General features: G+C 38.9%; 1 pseudogene; it reads left to right on the top strand.

The window, feature by feature from the left end:
• Positions 1–11497: 11497 nt before the first annotated feature.
• LOC125176157 (transcription factor BTF3-like) lies at positions 11498–11976 on the top strand (annotated as a pseudogene).
• Positions 11977–14010: the final 2034 nt, after the last annotated feature.

Genomic DNA, 14010 nt, shown 5'->3' with positions numbered 1-14010 from the left:
TATCTACTAGGCTTGTCTGAAGCCTGTGCTAACTTGCAATGTGAGTTATATCCAGTATTGACTCAGGACAGAGCAGGTGTCTGGAAGCAGGCAACCATTTTCAAACTATGTGGAGAGAGGCCAGGATGGATTCTGTATGGAAAGTGCTTCAAATGAATACACTTCAGTCCATGAGAATTTTGATGTCGGACTTTTTACCCAGAAAGAAAAACTATGATAGGATATCTACAGATTATCATCAGAAATTGATTGCAAGTGAGTTTTTGAATCCACCACTTAGTTTGGACCAAAACAAGCAGATCATGACCCAAATCATTTTCAGCAGATTTATTACCATCTAAACTTCTATGCTTTCGCTGAACACATTTGACTTGCATTAGACAGATAGGGAAGGCTGAATTAGGATTTATTTTCCTCCTAACCCACCCAACATGGATGAGTATAAATGAGCTTTGGAATAGCCAAAAGGTAAGCATCGGAGAACACTGAGCGAAATAATTCAGTATGACTCAGAGTTTTAACTTCCTTGTACTGAGTGCCTACAATGCACCAAGCCCTTTATCTTAATTTATTTAACCTTCACGACCACCCTGTTAGTGGGTGTCTCCATTTTATCATGAGGGAAATGGGACTCAGAGAATCTTTTAAATGTTGATTTATGTTTGAGAGGGTGGAAGCAGGGGAGGGGCAGAGAGAGAGGGAGACAGAGGATCGGAAGCAGGCTGTGCGCTGTCAGCACAGAGCCCAAAGCGGGGCTCAAACTCACAAACCAGGAGATCATGACCAGAGCCCAAGTCAGATGCTCAACTGACGGAGCCACCCAGGCACCCCATGGGCTCAGAGAATTTAAATAATTTACCCAAAGTGACAGAATGAAAATTGTAACTCATAATTCCTAAATCCCTGCTTTTCCTACTCTCCACACTCCTGTAGCATGTGGTAAAATCCAGATCCAGACTTCTTGGCCTTGTTTCTGCTATAAAACAAGGAGTCTACTTCTGTTGCTCTCAGAGGAGGCAATAGTTTGATAATACTAAGGATCTTCTGGGAGTGAGCCCCCAACCCACAACAAGTGGGGACACAGGGACTGGTATGGTCTAGCTCAGAGGATAACCCAAGAAAATTTCTGATGGAGTGTCAGTCAAGGAGTATTTATGTGCAAAGCACCGTGACAGAATTTGTTTTCAGGGGCAAGGGCAGGAGTGGGGTCTCAGATTTATCGACGAGAATGTCCCCACCATCAATATGTTTGGCCTCTGCTGGCCATCAGTCAGCAGGTATACATGTCGGCCTCTACCTTCCCCCAGATCCCTTCACTGGCTCCTTCCTTCTTTGCTGCCCACTACCCAAGTGTGCTAGTCCCTACCAGTGGGACTCTGCCTTTCCTTGCTTGAGCTCATCCACCTCTCTGGCAATGGAGCAAACAAGGCTATCGCTTCAACTCTGGAATCAGGCCAACTTAACTTGGTTTCACACTCAAATTTCACCACCAACCAGTTATAGGACTTCAGTAAAGAAATGTAGTTTTTGTAAACCTGTCCCTTGGTGTGTATAACCTGATGAGGATAATAATTTCTACCTCCTGAAGTGTTTAGGAACCCTAAATGAAATAAGGCAGTGAAGTACCTTAGCCTAGTGTTTGGCCCAGGATGTTCACTGAAAAGCAAATGTTGGTTGAACTATCAAATGTCTGCTGATGGCTTCTAGATCTGTGTTTAAAACCCCAACCTCACTCATGCATTCCATTCACTGTTCCAACTGCCTTTTGGGCATTTCTACCAGGATCCCTGGCAGACATTTCAAGAGCAGCCTGTGCAAAACCGAACACATTATCTACCCTAACAGACTTGTTCCTTTTCCTGTATTCCTGGTTTTAGTCAGTGGTTCCACCCTCACCAAAGTCTACCAAGCCTGAAAACTCAGTCACACTTGACTCCTCCTTCTGAATTACCCACACATCGCATCATCTGAGTCCTCTGATTCTATCTCAGACAAATTCCTGCGTGCATTTCCTATACTCTGTGAAAGTACTATGAGGACATAGAGGTGAATATCAATTTCAGCATTACTGCGGGCAAAGGATTTTTATGCATACTGCAAAGGGCAGAAATCATAAAAGGAAAAACATTTTAAATGTAGACATATTAAAAATTACCAGAGGCAAGACAAATGGTAAATGCAAACTGAGGAAAAAATTGCAACATTTACAACAGGCAAAAAGGGAATATGTTTTATATATAAAAGGTCTTATAAATTATTTTAATACATCCAAGTAGATAAAGGGACAGAGCTATAAATAAGCAACCACCACACAAGAAAAATAGAAAGGCCAGTAATAATGCAAAAAAAAATTTTTTTTCACTAGCAATAGAAGTAGGAAAATTAAACAATGAGATACCATTTTTCACTCTTCAGACAGACAAATATGTTTTAATACTAAAAATACCAGTCTTCATGAAGATGCAAAGAAATGGACACTATCATGTGATCGTGGTGGTACTATAAGAAAAAGCTGTTGGAGGGAAATTTGGTTACATGTATCAAAAACCTTAAAAACGTATGTGCCTTTTCCCCGAATAGCCAAAGGAATTTTGAAGAAGAAGACCAAAGCAGGAGGCATCACAATCCCAGACTTTAGCCTCTACTACAAAGCTGTCATCATCAAGACAGCATGGTATTGGCACCAAAACAGACACATAGACCAATGGAATAGAATAGAAACCCCAGAACTAGACCCACAAACGTATGGCCAACTCATCTTTGACAAAGCAGGAAAGAACATCCAATGGAAAAAAGACAGCCTCTTTAACAAATGGTGCTGGGAGAACTGGACAGCAACATGCAGAAGGTTGAAACTAGACCACTTTCTCACACCATTCACAAAAATAAACTCAAAATGGATAAAGGACCTAAATGTGAGACAGGAAACCATCAAAACCTTAGAGGAGAAAGCAGGAAAAGACCTCTCTGACCTCAGCCGTAGCAATCTCTTACTCGACACATCCCCAAAGGCAAGGGAATTAAAAGCAAAAGTGAATTACTGGGACCTTATGAAGATAAAAAGCTTCTGCACAGCAAAGGAAACAACCAACAAAACTAAAAGGCAACCAACGGAATGGGAAAAGATATTTGCAAATGACATATCGGACAAAGGGCTAGTATCCAAAATCTATAAAGAGCTCACCAAACTCCACACCCGAAAAACAAATAACCCAGTGAAGAAATGGGCAGAAAACATGAATAGACACTTCTCTAAAGAAGACATCCGGATGGCCAACAGACACATGAAAAGATGTTCAGCGTCGCTCCTTATCAGGGAAATACAAATCAAAACCACACTCAGGTATCACCTCACGCCAGTCAGAGTGGCCAAAATGAACAAATCAGGAGACTATAGATGCTGGAGAGGATGTGGAGAAACGGGAACCCTCTTGCACTGTTGGTGGGAATGCAAATTGGTGCAGCCGCTCTGGAAAGCAGTGTGGAGGTTCCTCAGAAAATTAAAAATAGACCTACCCTATGACCCAGCAATAGCACTGCTAGGAATTTATCCAAGGGATACAGGAGCACTGATGCATAGGGCCACTTGTACCCCAATGTTCATAGCAGCACTCTCAACAATAGCCAAATTATGGAAAGAGCCTAAATGTCCATCAACTGATGAATGGATAAAGAAATTGTGGTTTATATACACAATGGAATATTACATGGCAATGAGAAAAAATGAAATATGGCCTTTTGTAGCAACGTGGATGGAACTGGAGAGTGTGATGCTAAGTGAAATAAGCCATACAGAGAAAGACAGATACCATATGGTCTCACTCTTATGTGGATCCTGAGAAACTTAACAGGAACCCATGGGGGAGGGGAAGGAAAAAAAAAAAAAAAAAGAGGTTAGAGTGGGAGACAGCCAAAGCATAAGAGACTGTTAAAAACTGAGAACAAACTGAGGGTTGATGGGGGGTGGGAGGGAGGAGAGGGTGGGTGATGGGTATTGAGGAGGGCACCTTTTGGGATGAGCACTGGGTGTTGTATGGAAACCAATTTGTCAATAAATTTCAGAAAAAAAAAAAAAAAAAAAAACGTATGTGCCTTTTGACCTAATGATTCCATTTGTATGAATTTATAATAACAAAATCACTAGAGATTTGTACATATTTAACTTCACGAATGCATATTATACTGTTGTTTGTCACAGAAAAAAATGAGAACTTCCTAAATATGCATCAGGTTAAATATCACAATGGTAGGGGTCCCTGGCTGGCTCAGTGGGGGAAGCATGTGATTCTCAATCTCAGGGTTATGAATTTGGGCATAGAGATTACTTAAATAAGTAAAACTTAAAAACTTTATCATAAAGGTATAAATATATAATGACACATCATACAATCTTTATAAATGAGGTGAAAGAAAAAATACTGAATGACTTAGAAAGATGTTCATAATATTTTTCACAAAATCTGAAATTGGAAAAAAATTATAAAATATTATAATACCCCATTTGGCATAATACACATACAAAAACTATGGAAAGGTATAGATCTCTGGATCATGAGGTTACTGCTTTGCTATATTATATTTTTCTACTTTTGTATATTTTCTATTTTATTTTTACTGGGAACATTATTGATTTCAAAGCGAGAAAACAAATTTTAAAAGAAATGACTACACACTGAACGGGTCTTGGCGAAAGACTCCCAGCTCCAGTTCCAGGTTTCAGCAGCAATTTTTGTGTAATAACTTTTTCTAGGCCTCTCCACCAGATGCTCTGAATCAGTGTTTTAGGTTTCAGTATTTTTGCAGCCAACCTTTCTCATCCTGATGCCACTGATCTTATCAGTGCCAAGATGTTTGCCCTCCCAAAGTAACCTATGCACCGTTTCGCGGGTGGCTGACACTTGAGAACCTCAGACGAGGTCCCCATGCTATCCTGGAGCAGCAGCCACACCCCACACACCACCACAGCAGCCCAGGCTCGGCTCACAAGGCCCTGATGGAAGGCATCCCCACAAGCTCCAAGTGCCTGCAAGGAAACATCATCTTTCCCCCAAAGAGATGGCCCTCCCAAACCTTGATACTGTCTTCGTTTCCTTCCTGCTGGTGTCCTGCTTTTCCACTCAGACACCTTTGCTGATTCTTCCCTCCAAAATCCCTCCCATTTACCCTGTGCTTTTCATTTCAGTGTCTCATGACAGCTCATCAGCAGCTGCTTCCTAAGGAAATCTCCCTGGCTCTGTTTCCCCTACTTAGACCTATCTTACCACTCTGAGATGGATCGCCTTCAAAGCTACATTTTTTCAGTAGGACACTCTATTCACAACCTCTGAAATTATTTTATGTTTGAGAGGAATAAATTCTTATTTAATCTTTCTTGAGTTGTTTTCTGTTTCATGCAACCAAACCGCATCTTAAGTGATAAACCTCCTAGAGTCCAACAAGGTCATTTCCCTCTGTAGCACACCCACATAACAGCGGTTTATACGTAGGTCATTTCACTGCTCTGTGTCATAACTGAATTATTTTCGTAGATTTCCTCCCAATCTATTGTACCAACCAGCACCTGGCACAGTACTTGCCATGTCACACCTGAAGGCTCCAATGGATTTGTGTCCTCTTTCAGACCGGGCTGCATTTTGTGTCCTGACTTAAGCAGACAGTAAATGTTTTAATGACAATGGAAAATATGAACCACGTGAGACCATGTCTTATGCCCATGCCAACCATTCTGAGCCCTGGATGCAGTAAGCTGCTTGTTTTTCCTACAAGGAACTTGAGCATTGCGGCTGGCTTCCACAGAAAGCAAAGGAGAGGGAGGCATCCCCGCACCATGAGACTATAAGTTTTAAGAGCTGTGTTCCATTTTTGACTCTCCCACGAACTCCCAGGTCAGCCTGGTTGTTTTACCCCACACCATCAGACCCCTCTTAAATACCTTCTCTAAATTGATAAGACCTTTTCAAAGATAACCTGGCCATATGCATTAAAAGTGAGTCGTGAAAATAGGCATAATTATCTAACAAATAGTAAATGCCCTTTTATCAATCGTTCCTTTTTTAGGAATCCATCCTAAAAAATAATCAGTGTTTCAAAGATTTATGCAAAAGATTTTTAGTAGCAACCCAAGTACCAATCAATAGAAAATTGGTTAAAAAGACAATGTCATATCCAAAAATTTTAATTGAATTTAGTATTTTATAGCCATTAAATATCACATTTGTAAAAATATTTAGTGCCCTGTGATGTTTAGGATCTAATCTGGAAAAAAAGCAAACATGAAATTACACATGAAACACATCTATGCTGTCAGTATTATCATTTGTTTGCCTACAACCCTCTGGAGAACTTCCCAGGTATAATCTGAAACCAGCCCCATACGTGGAGGACAGGAAGAGAGGAACAGAGGTAGGCCTCTCCAGGTTGATAGGCAGCATTTTTAATAAGCAAAGGGAACTTAAGTATGATGCTTGCCTTGGGTGGCAGCAAGACGAGTAGATTCCCACACCTGTCCTCCAAATCTTAGAAGTTTATGAAGAGGTCCTAACTGGGCTCAGTCAGGTATACTGTGCAGTTCTCAACACAGTAAAACTATCTCAGGGTTATGTCCTTGGAGCACCCTCTGAGAGCAGGAAAGGCAAGTAGGACCCACATTCCCAGGCTGGGGTGGGGGAGATGGGGCTCCGAGTGCCCAGTGACGTTCCCATCATCCCAATTTTGCAAACATATGTGCATAATTATATGTATAGCTGGCAGGAACCTTGCCAAAATATAGACTTCATGGTGATTTTTCTTCTTTATACCTTCTCTAAATTCTCTACAATATACGTGTATTGACTTTAAAATCAGTGAAAATTAATGTATAATTATTTTGGAAATCTTTTAGGATTTACCACTTATTTTCGTTTACTCTTGGTATTTTGAAATTTTATAGTATTACCCCTTAAGTCACTAAGTAATCTCATGCCCTTCATTTTGCAGAAGCATTCTTGCATTATTTCTTTGATAACTTGATTTGCCTTTTTATTTGTGTTCAGTATCTTGAAGTTTTTTTAAAATCTAACCACCATTATGAAGACTTTTTTTTTAGGGTTTCATCCTTTTTTTCTCTTTATCTGACTTTCTAGAAAATTTGCTCAACTTGCTTCCCAAGTATTCCACTGAAAGTTTTTTATTAGCCATTCCTTTTTTTTTAAATGTGACATCTTTCAAAAACATAAATATACATCTTGATCAATAAGCTCTTTTTTGTTGATTTTTGCCAACAATATCATAGCAGCTCACCTTGGGGACAAAACTGACAAGTTTTTGCTGTTTTCTCCCTGGTTACCCAAGGGCCCTGTTTATTTCAGAAATTTTGGTTAGGAAGCAGTCAAAAGAAAATATGGGCAAAAAAGAAGGATGGGAGTAATAAAACCTCTTAGCTCTGGTCCATTTAGTCTCCACTGTAATCCATTAAAGAGGTTTGGAAATATCTTTCTTTTGATCAGGGTTTAGATCCCAGATCTTTGTCAGTTGCTAGCGACCTGGGTTAGAAGCCAGCCTCCCTCAGCCAGTTCACTTTGGAAGAGAGATATTTGGCTAGACAGTTGGGATCACCTTCCCCAGGGAAGGCATTCTGTTACACAAACTGGCCCATGTTACAAGAATAGAGCCACAAGGATGACCAGAGGCCTCCCAGACATGTCTGTTGGGCTTCTTAAGGCTGGTAATTCCATGATAAAAAAAAAAAAAAAAAAAAAAGGGAGGGGAGCATCCTTAGATTGTTGGGTACCAGAAGGCTCAGGAAGATCAGAGCTACAGAAATTCAAAATTCCAGGCTCCAGGCTCATGGAATAAGTGTTTACAGCTGTAGGTAAGAGGGTCTTCTCCTCCACTGAAACGTCTTGTTTAGTATTCCTGGTGACAGCCATTGCTGAGTGTTTTTTGCTACTGCTTCCTTCCTTCAATGAAATAATTATTTAACAAAGCCTTTGCTACTGACTCATTAAAGTTAAGGTACTCCGAGGTAATCAAATGCAGGCAATTGACCTTGATGAACACATACTCCAACACTCTTAGCCGTTCTGGAATAAAGTCTGTGCATCTCCAGTGAGCACTTCTTGGCTGTGCTGACCCAAGATCCTTTGGAGTGCAATAGTTCAATCAGCTGAATCATTCCTGAGTCACTCCAAAGTACTTCAGTTTACTCTATGTTATATATTGTTTTGTTTTGTTTTAATAAAAGGTTTTACAGTTCATTCATTCTCTTCCACTTAGGAACACTTTACACTGCTAGGAAGTTTTCTTGAGCCACTTTTAGAGCAGTTTCCTTGGAGAATAACCATCCGAAAGCAAGCTCCTGATGCTCCCCCATCTCCACCCCCACCAGGGTCATGGCCTCTCCAATACATGGCCAGGTCTTCCAGCTCCTGGTATGCAAGGCTGGCATTCTTTCCTGCTGATACAGACTCCTGAAGCTCAGCCCAGGAGATTAGACAGCCCCTTGCCCTCCAGAGAAAAGGGCCAAATAAATAATAATTGAAGATGAAAGGGATTTTCACAGTTTCAACTAAGGCTAAGAAGATTACATGTATTCTAACCCTAATCACAGTGGTAGCTTTATTGCCACCAGGGTTCACAGTGAGGTCACAAGTCACTGGCAGTAAATAGGGGCCTTGTAAGAATAAGTTATGTATCAACATGCATTGTCTGCTGTTTGCTAATTAGTCAGTGCTGCCTGGCATTTATTATACACAGAAGTTAGCAAAACTAGGAAAAACAAGATTTGGAACACTGGGCCCACAAGCATTACTGAAAAACCTGTAATTATGGGTCCCAGCAAGAGAAGTGACAGCCATCTTGGCTAAGAGAAGGAAATGTATATAGCAGACCCCTAGGACATACAAGCAGGGAGGCCAATGGGAACTCTTCACTTTGCATTCATGGCTCTTCAGACTCCACTGAAAAAGACAAATTATTTGGTCTAGTCTCAGCTCTACAACTCATTTGCAGTGTGACATTGGGCAGTCCTTGGATCTCTCTGAGTCTCAGATATTTTAGCAGTAATAGTGATATTATCTACCCTCTGTAGTTATAAAAATCAAACTGGATAAATGGGTGAGCAATTATTTAGGAAATTAAAGAGATTACTATACAAAAGAGATGACTATACAAAAGTCATGATTTCTCAGTACTCCTGTTGCCCCCACTATAAGACCAAAGGAAATCTTCTATAAGACTAAATACCAATACTCTACTATAAGACCTTTATTTGGAGCTAAAAGAACTTTATTGCCCATTCGATAAAACTAAAAGACCAAAAGAATTCAACCTCCTCTAAGAAAGCATCACTGAACATTGCCAACTAGAGTGATTCTCTAGCCACTCTAAGAGTCTATAACACATGCTACTGTTGCATTAAGCAGGCCTGAGTTCAAATTGTGACTCTCCCACTCAGTATCCACATGATCTTGGGGAAGCTACTTAGCAATGTATCTTGGAGTTTTTGTGTCTGTATCCAGTATGTAATGCAACCCCATTCTTTCTCATGGCTGAATCGTACCATTATCCCCTTTTATTGAAGGAACTCAGGCTGAGAGGCTAAGTTCCTCCTCCAAAGACACACTACATGTAAATACTGAAATTGGGATTTAAACGCAGAACCATCCAGGTCTGAGGTATTCATGCTTACCGTAAAGCAATGACGCATTATCAAAAGTTCAGAGCACATAGTAGATATATGTTAAGTGCAGGCATAGGATACTGGTTAAGAGGTGGACCCTGGAGCCAAACTGCCTGGATTCATTCTGGCAAGAAACTTAGTCTCTTTGTGCCTAGGTTTCTTCCCCTGTAAAATGGAGATATAGTGCAACTTTGTTAGGTTATTCTGTGTACTGAGTTAATGCATATGAATGTTTAGAGTAAGTGTTTAACAGCAATAATTTTCTGAACTTGTGCTCACCAATCTGTACTATACATATATTACTGTCTCCTTTATGAAGGAGAAAAATGTAGTCACTAAAAGGAAATAATTCTTTCTTTAACCACACTGAGACGAATAGAGATTCTTTTTAAGTTTTTTAAATTATACATTCATTCAAGTACATTTTCAAGAAGTGTGGCAAATACAGAAAGTAGAAAAAAGAAATCATTCATAATTTCATCAGCTAACAACAATCACTGCCAACATTTTACCGCATTGTATCTTATTACTTATTTCTATATTTATTTCTCTGGAATGTATTTGTGTATGTGTAGATATGTAAATACAATTACAGTGATATCATATAGGTGCCTTGATTTCTTAATTTTAATCATTTACATAATTGGGATTTCCTTTGTTTCAAACATGAAACACATTTCTTCCAAATAGTCATCGTCCATTGTCCCTTAAGAACGTACTTAAGATAAAGCCCAGAAAATTATCAGTTGTGAACTCAAATAGAGCTTTTTAGGCATAACATCACTAGACTTAATGAGTTTTTTCCTATTTTTAACACATTATGTATGAAGTGATATATCCCAGGAAGTGGCATGTTAAGAAAATATCATTTCCTTTTTCAAAAGATAATAAAACATCTGTGTTTCTTTTTTTTTCCATAGTGAAATAGAGGGTAATAAAAATAGTCTTCTTGAGCTATATAAATTATCTTTCATATATTTTGGGAGTTCATCCAAAATGCAAATTTCACAAAAAATCAATGTGGTCTTTGAACATAATTTCTAGCATGTGCAAATTTTCTATATCTAATTATACTTAGCACTTAACACTTCTTATCTTAAGAGCATCAAAGCATTTCACACATCTCAATAAAGACTCAAAGTTTTTTTTTTTTCAATTTAATTAAAGATTTAATCTGGAGTGATATTCAACAAAGAAATTCTATAAAAATATCCTTTATATGATGCTACATGTAATACATGGTTAGACTCAAATTTCTAGAGCACTAAAATGAATACTCTATTTTAAGATGAATATTATAGCAAATGGAACCAAACAAACCCATTTATTCTCATTTTTTACCTATGATAATTTCTATTAAAATGAAATAGATTCAAATAGCTTTATCAAGTATAGTCAATTAGATAAATAAATAGGTTTAAAAACTTTACTAAATCCTCATGCTTTTCTGTCTTCCATTTAAAATACATTCCTCTGGGGCATCTGGGTGGCTCAGTTGGTTAAGCTTCCAACTTCAACTCAGGTCATGATCTCATGGTTTGTGATCTCTGTGATCTCAGAGCTCTGTGTTGGGCTCTGAGCTGACAGCTCAGAGCCTGGAGCCTGCTTCAGAGTCTTTGTCTTCCCCTCTCTCTGCCCTCCCCCACTCATGCTCTGTCTCTCTCTGTCTCTCAAAGATGAATAAATGTTAAAAAAAATAATAATAAAATAAAAATACATTTCCCCTGTTGAGCTGCCATCTTGCGTCCTGGCTCATGTGCACCTAATCGTGGCTAGTCTGCCCTAGGCCCCCTAAGCGCCAACCCTAGTCCCCCGCGGTCCTATTTCTGCTCCAACCAGATGAACAAAACTATCATGAACCAAGAGAAATTCTTCAAATTCAAGCACTAGTGTGCATCGGTGGAAAAGGAACCAAAAGAACAAAGTGGCTCATAGAACGGCTACAGAAGATGATAAAAAAACTTCAGTTCTCCTTAAAGTTAGGGGTAAACAATATCTCTCGTATTGAAGAAGCAAATAGATTCACAAACCAAGGAACAGTGATCCACTTCAACAAGCCTAAAGTTCATGCATCCCTGGCAGCGAACACTTTGACCATTCTAGGTCATGCTGAGAGGAAATGGCTGACAGAAATGCTACCCAGGATCTTAAATCAACTCGGTGCAGACAGTCTGACTAGTTTAAGAAGACTGGCTGAAGCTCTGCCCACACAATCCGTTGATGGAAAAGGACCACTTGCCACCTGAGAGAAGGAGGAGGAGGAAATTCCAGATCTTGTGAAGAATTTTGATGAAGCTTCCAAAATTGAAGCAAACTGAGTGGAGTCAAGTTCTGAAGAAGACAGAACTTGAAGAAGTTCTGGGGAGCTGCTATTTTATACTAAGACTGCTTTTTAAAATTTTGTTCATGGATCTCTAATACTTTTAAGCCCAAGCCCCTGGGACACTGCAGCTCTTTTCAGTTTTTGCTTAGACACAATTCATTCTTTGTAGCTAATTAAGCTGAAGAAGCCTGGGAATAAAGTTTGAAACAAGATTAATAAAGTTCTTTGCCTAGTGAAAATAATAAATAAATAAATAAATAAATAAATAAATAAATAAATAAATTTTCCCCCTGTCATTTTTTAAAAATAGTTTTCAGCCCTCTGTGGTTACTATTTTGGATATCTAATTGCTCTTTCTCAGCCAACATCTCTAAGATATGCCTGGAAAGTGGCAGTGGACATCATCCCAATTGGACAGTGATATGTACTTCTAGAGTCAGAAAGAGAAACTACCTATGCAGCCATCTAGGAAGGGAAGAATGTACAGATCTCATAAAGAGTATTAGTATTTATATTCTTTCTTAGGTCATTCAAAGAGCATCTAATCTGGAGTGTTTATGCTAAGGAGTATCTGTTAGAATTTCAATATAATCTTGGAAAATGAAAATGTAGCCATTAGCATGTTTACCTGGAAAGGAAATTAGGAACTTAGAAAGCTGGAACAGAAAGAAGGAAAATAGAAAATGAGGTAGGGAAGGAAAGAAGGTGAAAGAATAGAGGACAGGTAAGAGAGAGGAAAGAAAGAAAAAAAGTGGAAAAGAGGAAGCATTCGCTATACTACTCTGTGCCAAGACTTTTGCTAGCCTTGTATCATTTAATTATTATCCTAACCTTGAATAATGGTATTACCCACATTTTTATAAAGGAGAAATTGAGGCTCACAGGATAGCTTCATTTTATAATTAACACAACCTGTAAGTAATTGAGTTGGAGATTAAACCCAATAGTATCTGACCTCAAAGCCTCTATTTTTTTCCAATATATCACATTACCATTCTAGAAATTGCCTGAATGCTATATGAGCTTATGTCCGATTTATGGAAGTAGCTCAATCTGGCTTTTTTCTAGCACACTGAAGAGTGTCTGATACACAGCAGACATTCAGAAAACATTTGTTGACTGAATCAGTGAATGAATAAATGATTCCTGAAATCAGAAAAAAGAAATAGGAAAATGAGCTTCTGTTGTTATGAAGGAAATGAAAGGAGGCAGACACCAGAAGATGAGAACAATGCTTAGCTCTATTTTGACCTTGGAAAGAAAGTACGACTGTTTGAATTTAGCTGAAGACATGAATTCAGAATGAGTATCGCCAAGAAGAAGAGTTTGGGCTCAGATGATCTGTAAGATAGAAAAAGCAAACAAACAAAAAACAGGAGTCAAGTTTAAAACAGAGACTAATCTGTTGATTTTCTTTTGTTCTAGGGAAATTCAAAGGTGTGGTCATAGATTCTGAGGCCTTAGGGGATCATCACAGACCACATTCCTACTACAAGATTAACCCTCAAAGAAACATGAATTGCAAGGGCTTCTTCAGACCTTAGCCTGCCTCCAAACTCCTATCTGACATATGTTGAGGCCTCACCACTTGGGCAGAGCTGAATCTCCCAGTATGCAGCCTGATACATCAAATGCTTTACTGGAAACTCAAGCATTCAACATTAAAACTTACTTTACTCAAAGAGATAACAGGAAGGCAGCAGGAGGTGATGCTATGTTAAAGACTGTTGATGTTAATGGAAAATCCATTTGGCAACTCTACTGATTACAATGTTTGACATAGCAAGTAGCAGAAAATCCAACTAAAACAACCTTTGACAATAAAAGGAATGTTAGCTAACATAGTTGAAAAGTCAAGTCATGTGGTGAAACTTGATCATGAAACTTGAAGAAGGATGTCAAGAATTCCATTTTGTTGGTTTTCCTACTCTATCTTCCACAGTATTGGCTTCTATGCAGAAATTAGTTAGCTATTCACCAAAGTTTTCAGCCCCTTCTCCTTTAGACACAACTACCCTGTATGTATTCC

The sequence above is a fragment of the Prionailurus viverrinus genome, chromosome D1 (genome assembly GCF_022837055.1).
Source record: "Prionailurus viverrinus isolate Anna chromosome D1, UM_Priviv_1.0, whole genome shotgun sequence".
In the NCBI taxonomy this organism is placed as follows: Eukaryota; Metazoa; Chordata; class Mammalia; order Carnivora; family Felidae; genus Prionailurus; species Prionailurus viverrinus.
The sequence above is the reverse complement of the archived record's forward strand: the minus strand, read 5'-3'. Positions and strand labels throughout refer to the sequence as shown.